Source organism: Polypterus senegalus, chromosome 7 (genome assembly GCF_016835505.1).
Source record: "Polypterus senegalus isolate Bchr_013 chromosome 7, ASM1683550v1, whole genome shotgun sequence".
In the NCBI taxonomy this organism is placed as follows: domain Eukaryota; kingdom Metazoa; phylum Chordata; class Cladistia; order Polypteriformes; family Polypteridae; genus Polypterus; species Polypterus senegalus.
In genome coordinates, this window is record NC_053160.1 from 179,670,872 (window position 1) to 179,684,836 (window position 13,965).

The window sequence follows — 13,965 nt, forward strand, 5'->3', positions numbered from 1 at the left end:
TTTTGTTTTATAATTGTGTCTTTCATTTTTGTATTCTTTAATATGTAAAGCACTTTGAGCTGCTGTTTGTATGAAAATGTGCTATATAAATAAATGTTGTTGTTGTTGTTGTATTGCTCTTAATTTACTTGCACCATCATATTTGCACATTTTTTTCTCCATATTTTCAGTTTTTTCTTATTCTTACGTTGTATATTTATTAGTGTTTGGTTTTATTTTAATAAAAGCATTTCTCAATCAATTTTATTCCAATTTTTTAAACGATGAGGGGGATGTATAGTACAGTGGGGGGTGGGGGTGGGGTGTGTATATGGTCCGTCTACATACCTGCCCAATAACCAATCAAGTCACTAAGCTATGAGGGCTTGGGTTGGGCTAAATAAAAAGTGTGACCAATGGAAGTGTTTTGTTTCGTTTGTTTGTTTGTTTGTTTTTTTTAAATCAACCAATCAATGTTGAGATAAAAGACCAATGTAGAACAGCAGAGTTGTGCAGAGGTGTAAAATGCAAATGGTTCTTGAGGTGTGAATGTCTCCTTGAAAGAGCCTTGAGTGGATTGTTTGCCATGGCAACAAATAGCTGTACCATGGAAGAATCCCTCATCAAGATACATCCGAATTGGTATCAATCCGGGAGTATCCTAGGTTGGTGGAATTTGATGTATACGCTCAGTGGTACTTGTAGATGCTTCCGAAAATCAGTGGTGTATACAGGAGTTTCTTAGTACAGATACACCTCTTTTCATGCAGTGCCAGTTCACAAGGAATGCACCGCAGGCTGGCTGCTAGGCTGTCTTCTTATGACGGGGGCCGGGTAGAGAAGTTGCGGTCGCAGTCACGGTGCCATTGTCATTGTAAGTGGCAGTTCTCCCAGGCAAATGTTGCAGTGGGCACGTCAGCTACACAAACCTGTTCACTGCAGTCAGCTGGGAATCGATTAGCTGATGCTGGTACCTCACATACAACTACTTGTATCGAAATTGGAGTCAAATTCAAAATTCAATATTCACAATATGCAAAAAGTCATCCACAGAGTATTTCGCTCTATACATTCGCTACAATCTCTCTCCAGATGTCCATGCCATTTTTGCCATTGTTCGCTCCTCGCTGCTCACACAAGAGAAGGGAATCTCGGTCAATCCAATGAAACTAACATTCCTTCTAGCAAAGAGAGTCCAACTAAAATATAATGGTGGGTTTTGTCACCATTTACAGTTGATTACCACCATCAACCCCTCCTATTGGCAAAGGTCGACAGCCGCCCTGAAAGAGTTAAGAAAACTTCAGAAAGTCTGCAGACCCCTTCACTTTTTCACATTTTATTTAATTGCAGCCTTGTGCTAAAAACGGTTAAATTAATTTTTTCCACACTCAGTACCCCAGAATGACAAAATGAAAACAGGATTTTAGAAATTTTTGCAACTCTTTTGAAAACAAAACCTTGAAACATCCCATTGACACAAATATTCAGAATCTTTGCTATGACTCAGGTGCATTCCAATCTTATTGATCATCACTGAGATGTTTCTACACCTTGTTTGGAGTTCACCCTGTGGCCAATTCAAAGATTGGATGTGATTAGGAAAGGCACACACCTATCTACCGAGAAGGTCCCACCATGCCATGAGGATAAAGGAATTGAGAGAAAATTGTGTCGAGGTACAGATCTGGGGGAGGCTACAAAGAATTTTTGCAACAACTAAAGCTTTCCAAGAGCACTGTGGTCTTCATAATTCTTAAAGGGACGAAGTTTGGAACAGCCACAACAGATTTTCCTAGACATGGCTGCTTAGCCAAACTGAGCAATCAGAGTATGCCTCAGTAAAAAGAGGTGGTCAAGTACTCAATAGTCAGAGAACGTCTGTAGAATTGGGAGAAACTTCTACTACACATTTTTGTTGTGGTCGTCCAAGCGAAAGAAGGTCATGACAACTGGAGAATTTTTGGGGTGTCAATACGCCCTTCCCTGTTTATTTGCAGTTTTTAAATAAAAATGACACTTCATGGAGTAACAAAGTAACAAAAAGCAATCGCTGCATAAAAGGAGTGGTCTTTTATTAAATCGGCTCTGCCGTTGGACCATCAGACTCAGTGCTCCTTCTGTCAAATTACCTTACGGGATAAATGACGCCTCCTTCCAGGGTGGTCCGTCCTTTTGAAGTCCTGGGACTGAAAGGGGTGGGGTCAGTTGCCATCACCAGTACTCACTTTTTAAGTCTGTGGATGAAGAAAATGACAAGACAGTCAGTGGCAGCATTCCTTCTTGGCCCAGGGTGGTATCACATACCTGGGAAGAACTTGGAGGGTGATAATATAGATATATCACATCACACATGTGTGTTGGGGGACTCCCTCACAGTCTCTGTCAAGGTATGTAATTAACCCACCGAGGCGAGAGGGTGGCACTGCTGCCAACACTGTGATCTCTATCATCCACTACAATGCAGAGAAGCTGCCCACTGACGACAATTCCCTCCACTCCTTCTGGTCCCTCCAAAATAAATTCTTGGCGTCCTAGAAGGTAGCATTACTTTGGGCCCGAGCAAGCTGCAGGATGGAGCTCTGTCAAAGTTAGACCACCCAACAGCCTTGTTAATTCTGCTTAAGAGAACCAGTGCCAAAATTAGACATTTATGTTCTTTTGGTTCTTCTTTTTTCTTGTCCTTGGACAAATAAAAGGGATGACCCAGTTTGTGTCCCAAAATTTCTCTCTTGTTGAGTCTGTCATTATCGCACCCGACCATGATAGATAGATAGATAGATAGATAGATAGATAGATAGATAGATAGATAGATAGATAGATAGATAGATAGCAATGGCACAATGATAGATATATAGAGAAATGTAATTGTCTCCAGGGGGAAATATGGCTTTTTACAAAAATGAATAAATACATAAATAGGTGTATATATATCCATCCATCCATCCATTGTCCAACCCGCTATATCCTAACTACAGGGTAACGGGGGTCTGCTGGAGCCAATCCCAACCAACACATGGTGCAAGGCAGGAAGCAAACCCTGGACAGGGTGCCAGCTCACCGCAAGCTCAGTTTGGTTAACCGGATATTCATTTTAAAGATATTATAATTTTCATTTTTCTTCTGTCAACGAGCCGATGACATCACTTCCATCGCCATATTTTGATTTAATTTCCTGATTTTCTTCTGCATAAACTAGGAGGCTTTGCCCCCTGCTTGCTTCAGGGAGCGCTACACACCAGCCACTTTGCGTCTCTGCCGCTCGTGTTGTGAAGGGGAAGGCTGAACGCACGCTAAGGAGATGAGGTCAGATCAGCTGCTGGCTTGCTGCTGCTGCTGCCGAGCTGTATGTACTGCTTGTCGTGCTGCGCATCAATCATTTAAAAGCCTGTACATCAGTTGTCCATTTGTCTCACTGCCTTGTTTTGCGGGACGTTAAATTGTCTCTCCAGGGACATTAAAGTGTCTCCGAGAAAATCACGTATCGTCTCCTTCCAAGCCCTCCAAGATTTTTTTTATGATAGCCCTGTATCAACCTCTGTTTTTTGTCAAACGTTTTCTGTTTTGATCCTGTGATTACTATTGTGTCCTTGGGCTGTACATTATATGGGGCTACTCCCCAAACATTCATGAAATTGTCACGAGTTTTCTTTATTTATTACAACAGATAGACAGATAGATCGTGTGTCAGATTTCCAGGGACCTTGCCCCACCGGGATGCTGGATGTACGGAAATACTGGAAGGAAAGCAGTGTTTTCCCTGGACCACAAGGGGGCAGTGCCCCAGGTTGTACGGGTGGGGGATCCAACCCTATGCTACACCGTGGCCTCCACCAGCGGGCGCCTGGATAGCCTCTGGACTTGAATATGCAGCACTTCCACCACACTTGGGAGTGCTGCCAGAAGGAGGACTGAATTCCTTTGCAGTGCTTTCGACACACTCTGAAGTGCTGCCAGATGTTAATCAGGGGCCACCTGTGACACATCCGAGGACTGAATAAAAGGGGCTGCCTCACTCCAATCAGCAATCCGGAGTCGGGTGGGAGAAGGACGGAGTTTGCCAGTGAGGAGTTGGAGCCAGCTGAAGAAGCAGAGAGGAGTCAAGTGAGACTGAGCTTTATGGTGATTGGTACATTGTGTGCTGTCTTGGGGTATGGGTTGTGAATAAACGTGTGTATTTGAAAACTTTTTGTGTCAGCCTGTCGGTGTCCGGGTCCAACATGTCCACAATAGATAGAAACATTTGGTAATCACAATGGAAATCGCAAGGTTATAGATACACACAAATATATATGCATGACAAAGTTTTTAAATTTCTTGTTAACAGATTGCATGTCAGAGCTAAAAGCAAAGCAAATGTGTTGCATTCTGCTTAACTCTTTAAGGGCTGAATATTTTTTCCAAACCATGCAGTTTTCCGAAAAGCACCCAAAGCAAGGGTCCCACATATAAATCAACCTAAAATGTCAGTTGCTGGGTGCTGTAGCCGCCAGTTCACTGTCTCTTGTGGCTACAGACGCTCACGGGTGGCATGACAGCTGGCAGGAATGCGTGGCAGGCTGGCTGCCAGGTTGTCTTTGCGTGATGGCAGCAGCAGCAGCAATCCCCGTCACAGTGCAACGCAATCTGGTTTGTACCTCGTGTCATTATGAGTGGCGGTCTTCATCTACAAAAATGTGTTCGGCACCACAAATAGCTGGAGGTCGATCAGCTGATGATGGTACCTCATTTTCGTTTTCGATCTCGATCTCCAGATCATCAGAACCTGAGTCTGACAGTTCAGAGTCCAATTCAGCAATAATATACAAAACGTCGTCCACGGAGTAGTTTGCTTTGTGCATTTGCTTTGATGTCTCATCAGATGTCGATGCCATTTTTGATGCTGTTTGCTTTTCATTACTCCCGAAAATACATGGATATCTCAGTCAAACCAACGAAGCTAACTTTCCTTCCAGCAAAGAGAGTCGAACTAAAACGTAATAGCGGGTTTTGTCACCGTTTATAGTTGCTTACTGCTCTCAACCCCTCCTGCTGACAAAAGTCGACATCCGCCCTGAAAGAGTTAACGGCTGCTCCGAGTGTATTGCATTTCAAATCGAGACCACGTGCTAGTTTGGCCAAAACTGAATGTAATCAAAGGACCAATCAGCCCCAAGAGGTGGGGCAAGGGGCACCAACAATTGATGTAAGAAGCATAGGTAGGCACGGTTATGTTCTGACAAAGCAAATTCAGTGAGGGTTCTGGGGTTCTGCTCTGGGGTTGCCATGATTTTCTTGCCCTTTCTGAGGTTTTAATACTATAAATATTTTGTTTCATTTATTATTTTATTTTTATCACCTTGGTGTTGCCAAATTAATTACAGGGGTCATGACTGTCTCTGGTCACATAACATTTGATCACAGTCTTATCATCATTTCCTGCCTATAGAAGATGGCGGCACTGCACAGACAGCATCCTGCAGTACTACATTTCAAATTCAACAAGTTCGCCAATGTAACAATCAGCTGCATCTAGTGAGTAAGTGAACTGATATGGCATTATGGTGCCTTAAAAACGGGGTGGGGACACTGTGTATAAAAAGTGTCATCATTTCTACATGGTGTGACCAAAATGTATGCAAGTTTGTAATGTGCACTTTAGTCACGTCTGAATTGTTTGATTTGTAATTGTAAACTGTGGAGCAGAGTCTTTGGGTCTTTCTCCCAAACATTATGGAGGGCCACTGTATGTACAGAACAATCAGGTTTTATTAAACAGGATAGCTACTTGACATATCCATGTCAGCCACTGTACAGTATTTGTGTCTGTGTGTGCAGGTTGGTATAAACTGCATGTACTCTAAGCGTTCTTGTCTTTGTGTGGACTGTATAATGTTTCCTGTCTGAATCCCTTATGAGTCTGTGTCCCATTTTTATTGTAGAGAGGTATTTCTGAAATTGTGGTCTGGCCAAATGAAATTTTAACTGTATTTGTGCCTCCACTATTGATTTTACATTTTGCAATAACCCACACCGGCATATCTTGTTTTATATGAAGAGGATAAAATGTCCCTAAAACACATATCTCTTATGTGGTAATGGACAGAGTCTTCTTTATAAGATGTCATTTAGACCACAATAGACAGTAAATAAAATCCATTTCAAGCTGCTCTTAAATCAAAGCATGTTCAGGATTTCAAGAGATTTGTAAATTACCTCAGGGATTGTCTTTGAGTGCAAACATCCCTAACAACCGTCCCCCCTTCTTCAGCTGTCCTACGAATGAGCCGCATACGGTGCACCTTATGTATATACTCAGTTTTGGAATTCTCTCAGATGACCTGTTATGCGCTCGGGAAGATCACTGGTGCAACATTTTATAATTATTTGAACTATATACAAGAGGATTCATAAAGTGTTCAGACCCCTTCGCTCCCTGCACACTTTATTAATCTTAAATCGATACATTTGCCGTTTCTGTTCATCAATTTGCACTCAATCACCCGTAATGACAAAATGAAAATGTGTTTTCAGAAAGGTCTGCAAATGTATTAAAAAAATCAAAAACTGACATCAATCAGGTGTTTCCCACCAGTGGGAAAACTGTTGGGACAAGTGCATTAATTCACATGGAGAGGACTTTGAAGGAGACTAAAGTAAAAATTATTAAAACATTTTTTTTTTCAATTCCAGTTATTGTTGGGCACCCCCTCGTACTTTTGGCCATATAGTACGGCTACAACAACAACAACAACATTTATTTATATAGCACATTTTCATACAAACAGTAGCTCAAAGTGCTTTACATATTAAAGAATAGAAAAATGAAAGACATAATTATAAAAAATAAATCAACATTAACATCGAATAAGAGTAAGGTTCAATGGCCAGGGGACAGAAAAACAAAAACTCCAGACGGCTGGAGAAAAAATAAAATCTGTAGGGATTCCAGACCATGAGACCACCCAGTCCCCTCTGGGCATTCTACCTAACATAAATGAAACAGTCCTCTTTGGATTTAGGATTCTCACGGAAGGGCTTGATGATGATGATGGTCACGTAGACTTCTTCCTTTTAATCCGTCCATCATTGTTGGAGCATCATGAAGCTTTGAGTAGGTGGAGGTGGCGCAGGCCACCACCACAAAGAAACCGGAAAAAGAAACAGAAAAGAGAGTAGGGGTCGTAACGTAGACCATAATAATTAAAAAAGAAAAAATTCCGGATAAGATACTGACACATCTGTGTTATTATTGAGCTGAAAGAATGGGATGGACTGAATGATCTCCTCTTGTTCGTAAAAATATATTTTAAAATTCAGCAGTTACATTATTCGGTTTATTAAGCCATCATGTTCATTTTTCAAATAGCCCATAAATTAAATGAGGGGACGGCAAGCAGAGAATTACAGTGAAACTAACTGTCTGCTACTTAGACAAGCGCTGGATATGAGCAGTAATCCGTCCACAGAGATTCCTTAATGGTGTTCCAAAATTGTTAGGATCAGAGCTCTTCTGTGGAGTTTCATTGTGCTGAGTTTTTCGTTTTTATCTACTGTACAATTTTGGAGCAATTACGATTTAATGGAAGAACATTGTTCATTTCACATTTAGTTTAATGAGTGTTTAAAATTGTCCTCGGCTTCCTTAATAAAATACAGTTTTGACGAGGGGTGGGGGCAGTTTAGGATAATACAGTACTTACCTCTCTACTGTTGTATCCTGTAAATCAGCCAGGTTTTCCAAGTCATTTTTTTCATTCATGAGGTGATGGAAAATGGAATTCTTCATACAGCTTTTTGCTTTTTCTCCTTGTCCTTTAACGAGAGGGTCAAACCTAACTTAACTTTTGCCCTCTTGGTGGATTTTCATCCATCTTTTCTATACAGAGATGCAGATGTAGGCTGACACGGGAGCTCAGAGTCATGACAAATAACTTGTGCAGATGGGAAGTTCACATTTCAATAGGATGATGGACTTTCAAACTTAAAATGAGTACATTATAAACTTTATTAAAATAACATTGGTCTGCGACTCGGCAGGGGCTTCACTCAGGCTCTTCTCAGCAATGACGGAGAAATGGCAACCTGGACTGAGGATGTAGTCTGAGGGTGGAAAGAAACAGTCAGAGGAGCATCTGAACCCGACACACACATCCTCAGTGGAGGAGGCAGAGACAGAAATTGATGTGAGGATCAACACCCTTTACTTTGAGGGAAGTCGCTGTGGTTTTTAGGCCTCAGGAATGGATGAGTTTCATCCAGAAATGCTGAAGGCTCTGGACATTAGAACATTCAAACACTCTAGACAAGAACAGGCCATTCAGCCCAACAAAGCCTACCAGTCCTATCCACCTAATTCTTCTAAAGAAAACATCAAGTTGAGTTTTGGAATTTCCCAAGTCCTACTGTCTACCATGCTGCTTGGAAGCTTATTCCATGTATCTGTGGTTCTCTGTGTGAAGAAAAACATGCTAACGTTTGTGTGAAATTTACCCTTAACAAGTTTCCAACTGTGTCCCCGTATTCTTGAAGAACTCATTTTAAAGTCACACTAATTCCCTTTATAATTTTAAACACGTCAATCATGTCACCTCTTAATTTTCTTTTGCTTAAACTGTAAATACTCAGCTCTTTTATTCTTTCCTCATAATGTATCCTCTGTAGCCCTGGAATCAACCTTGTTGCTCTGCTCTGGACCTTTTCTAGCACTGTTATGTCCTTTTTGTAGCCTGGAGACCAAAACTGCACCCAGATCTCAAGATGAGGCCTAACCAGTGCATTATAAAGCTTGAGCATTTTTGGGCTGTCATGGCTGATATGCCTTTTCAATGCCGTGTGGCTGTTGTGAGCTGTGCTCCATGGAATCGCAGTCCAGGGTGGTGGTGGTCCCAATTTAAAAAAAAAAGGGACTGGAGGGTGTGCTCCTCATACTCCTCAGCCTTTGTGGAAAAGCTTGTGCATGGAACCTCAGATCCTGGAGGAGCAATGAGGATTCCATTCAGGCCATGAAACAGTGGACCAGTTCATCAACATCTTTAGGATCCTGGAATGAGCATGGGGGTCGTTCTGCGTGTGTTTTGTGAACTGAGAGAAGGTGTGTAGGCCTGTGTTCCTCTCTGTATTCTGAGGATTCATGGGAGAGTCTCGGGTTACTGGGCCATTAATAAGGGCTAATCAATCCTTATATGGGAGTCCGAATACTTGAGAGAAACATCAGAACCATTCTCAGTGTGTCTGGGACTCCCCCAGGGCTGTGCTTCATCTCCTATCCTGCTTGTGATTTTCATGGACAGGATATCAAGGCGCAACTGGGGTTGGGGAGGGAGTCCAGTTTGGTGGTCATAGAATTGCATCACTACGTTTTGCAGACAATGTGGTCCTCTTGGCTTCATCAGGCTGTGAACTCCAGCACATATTGGGATAGTCTGCAACCGAGTGTGAAACATCAAGGATGATGATCAGCACCTCCAAATTTGAAACAATGGTCCTCAGTAGGAAATGGTGGGCTATCCTCTTTATGTGGGAGGTGAGTTACTACATGAAGTGGAGAAGTTTAAGTATCTCAGGATCTTTTTCATGAGTGTTTGGAAAAGAAATGGTGGGAGAAATAGACAGATTGGCTCAGTTATACAGTTGCTATACTGATCTGTAGTGGTGAAGAACAAGCTGAGGCAGAAGGCAAAGTTCTCGATTAACCAGTTAATCTACGTCCCTACCCTCACCTATGGTCATTAGCTTGAGATCACAGGTACAAGAGACTCAAATGAGCTTTCTCTGCAGGTTGGCTGGGCTCTGCCTTAGAGATTAGGTAAGCACAGACATCTAGGAGAGACTCTGAGCAGAGCCACTGTCCCTTTGCATCGAGAGGAACCAGCTGAGGCAGTGCGGGCATCTGATATGGATGCCTCCCAAATGCCTGCCTGTGGAGGTTTAATGGGCACAAACAGTGGGGAGGAGACCCTGGTGAAGACCAAAGGCGCACTAAGAGGATTAAATCTTGCAGATGGCCCAAGAACACTTTGGTATTCAAAAGTATGAGTTAGCAAGTGTGACTGGGGAAAGAGGACATATGGGTCTCACTGCTAAGACTGATGCCCCCCTTAACCTGGTCTCAGATAAGTGGTAGAAAAAGAATGAATACATGAATTAATGACTGAATGAATGGTCTGTAAAAACAAAAAATAAAGGTTTCATTCCCTTAAAAACTTTTAGGTGTTCTTTATAGATTTGAATGTGCTGCATCCAAATCTGGCAAAAGAATTTCACTATTACAGACAGTCAGTCACTATTACAAACAGTTTTTAATAAATTAAAGTTTAAAATAAAAAAAAAGCTATTTTAGAGGGAAAATTCCCCACGACGAGACATGGAATAAAAGAAGAAACATTGACAGTCTTTAAGAAGGATCTGGATGAGGTATCAGGACAACTGGGCTATTAGCTAAATAAATGGGTTTGACCGACTGAATTGTCTCCCCTCATTTGTCAAATTTCTTCTGTTCTTAACTTCCAAAAAGGAATCATTTCAGACTTGAAAATAACAAACCATTGAGACAGGGAGTTGAAGCAGAAACCATCACAACGTTTAATAAAGATCTGGGACCCTCAGATGGTTTGAATCCTCTCTCCCGGACAGATTAAGGGGAGGTGTAACCTTAACTGTCATGAAGCTCTTGTATAGAAACCTTGAAAGCCTTTAAGAAGTATCTGGAGGAGATATCAGAAGAGCTTAGCTATTACCTAAACAAATGGGCATGATGGACCGAATGGCCTCCACTGTGCTGTCAGATTTCTTATGTTCAAAGCAGGGACTAATTTCTTGTTTTTAGTAAGCCAGGTGAATAATGTAAGCTTTTGTGAGCTACACTATAAGATGTCATGGGGGCTGACTCTTTGAGTACTCCTCAAGGATTTGAATTTAATGTGCGCTTATACAAGGCCCAAGTGGAGGGACCTCCATCATCTTGGCTGTATTCACTTCATTTTGGATCATTTGCCATGGCTTGGTACTGCCAGCAGTTGTAGTAGTAAAGATGTGAAAAGACAATGCTGTAACCAGATGTTGTGCAGGTACAACCTGACCTTGAAGGTGTTATACTGAGTTAATCTGCATGAATGAGGGGCATGTACAATGTGGTCAGTGAACAATAGCTGGTCATCGATCAACCCAAGGTTGTGTATTGACTTGGTAGGTGTTGCTGATTATTAGTAAAGCTTTATGGAGACGAAGTATTGAATAAACTGAGTGACAGGGATAACAAGGAGTTTTGGAAGATAGAGGATTGAAGATAAATGGTAAAAAGACAGAGACTGAGTTTATGAGTTTTAATGATGATCAGAGTGGGGAAGTTTATATATTGAGGATAAGTGGTAGCCCAAGATGGAGAATTTGATGCAGAGATGATCCACAGAGTGCAAAGTATATGGAACAATTGGAAGAAGGTAACAGGAGTGTTGAGTGATCAAAGACATAAGATGAAAGGTTAAGATCAGGTTTTTAAGACAGTGGTGAGACCAGCAATGATGCATGGAGCTGAGAAATGGTAAAGGGAGAGCAGGAGAAGATGTTGCATGTGGCAGAAATGAGAACATGGTGATGGATGTGTGGAGTTACAAAAAAAGGACATAATAAGAAATGAGACAATCAGTTACAGCAAAAGTGGGAGAGATATCTACAGTAAGGAGGTTGAAGTGGTATGGACATGTGACAAGGAGAGACAAGGAATATGTGGGCAATGAAGAGTGATGGGAATGGAAGTTCAGGGGAAAAGATAGAGATGAAAGGAGCAAAGCAGTGGTGGATAGCTAAAGTAAAAGAAGATCTGAAGGAACAAGGTCTGACTGGGGAGGATGTCCAGGACTGAGCTTTTTGGAGAAGGTTAATCAAGCATATCAATCCCAATATAGAAGTGGGAAAAGAGGAAGAGGAAGAAGAAGTCTTTGCCAGATTGAACTGGAGATGAAGTTCCTTCATTCAAATTGAGATATTGATGAGACAAGCCGAGATTTCTAAAGAGATGGTGTGGTGCCCTGAAGGGACTGACGGGTACAGTTGTCTATCAAGGGCCTAGCACTCGTATGAGAATCCATTGGACTGGATGAAAGGAGCAAGTGCTGTGGTGTACAAGGAGAAGGGGGGATGACCCATCACTAATCCTTGGGACGTCTCCGCTGTCCAGGACACACAAGAGGGAGGATTCACACCATCTGAGAGTCCCAATGGTGACAAGCTAAATGAGGGCGGCAAGGATACTAATTTACTTTCCTTAATAATACAAACGTAAGTGAATTAACTGATTGTACATCTTTCCTGCCTTTATTGTAATACTATGATATTTTTTAATTTATTACATTCATTTATAGAGAATTCAAAGACATTATCTAAATACGTAGAAAAGTGCAGGACATTGCAACACCAATTTTCTATAAAAGATGACCCTTGACCTAGCCTGTCATGGTCTCAGCCGTCAACCCACACACATTGTAAATCAATGACGAGCGCTAGGGTCACTTCCTTTTAAAAAAATCTGTGGTTATTAAACCGTCACTTCAGATCAAGCATTTTTATAATGAGATGTCAATCTAATAAAAAAAAAAAGGAAATGTGCACCAGAAAACATGCACGTAGAATAATTCACTTATTTAATGGAAGAGACGGACTCCAAAATATTATTTTAATACAAATATTTGAGGCACACAAACGTGTTTATATATAATCTTCAATGATTGATTTTTTGCTAATTCTGTACATTGTTTTGGGGAAATTTTATGGACTTTTATTTACCTGCAGTATTCCTGTGCAGACGCATTTTCATATTACACTTGATATCTGTAACAAGAAACCTTTAGTGAATATTTAATACACTTTTTTTAATAATCTTTGCGGGTGATACACCCCAGATGTGGCAGTAATGGACAGGGGGCTGCTACATAGAGCGCCTATCAAAAGTATTCACCCCTGTGGATGTTTCTAGATTTTATTATTATATAGGACTGAACCAAAGTGGATTTAATTTGGCTTTTTACAGATCTCTGCAAAGTGATCAAAGTGAAATTTAAATACACAATATAATAAAATTTTTTTGTTTAGCCCAAAATCACACAAGAAGTGCCGCAATGGGCTTTAACAGGCCCTGCCTCTTGACAGCCCCCTAGCATTGACTCTCTAAGAAAACCCTTGTAGGGAAAAAATGGAAGAAACCTCGAGAAAGACAGTTCAAAGAGAGACCCCTTACCAGATTGAGCGTGCAGTGGGTGTCAAAAAGAAGGTGGGTCAATACAATACAATACACAGAACAGAACACAAGTAATCCTCAATACAGTATAAAAATAAAAATATTACAAGTATGGAGCAGAATTTAACAGTAGATGGTATCACATAATATGATTTGGATTTCTGCGGGGGGCTGGCACCCTGCCCGGGATTGTTTCCTGCCTTGCGCCCTGTGTTGGCTGGGATTGGCTCCAGCAGACCCCCGTGACCCTGTGTTCGGATTCAACGGGTTGGAAAATGGATGGATGGATGGATGATTTGGATTTTTTTAGAGTCCTGGAGACCTCGGCCATCAAGCTGCCTCCCCCAGTTGGCCATTCCACAGCTGAGACAGTGCTGGGCCAGCCAATCCAATGAAAGGACCCCTCTACCTGATGATTCCTGTGATCCTCCATCAGAGATGACTTTATGTTAGGCAGGTAAAACAACTTAGCAGGCGGACAGTGGCTCCAAGTGCCATATTTGAGTACCGAGAAGAGAAACAGAATAGGTGAGGGTTAGTATCCAATTATAACTGTCATGTTACTTATATTTTAATGCTAATAACTAACAACAGAGATGCAGTCTGTACAGTTAATCAGCAGCTCTAGTCAGGGTGTGCTAAACTGAAGAAGTGAGTCTTTAGCCGGGATTTAAAAGCTGAGTCTGAAGGGGCATCTCTTATAGCAGCAGGCAGACCACTCCACAGTTTAGGGACCCTGTAACTAAAAGCTCGACCTCCCACTGTTATTTTAT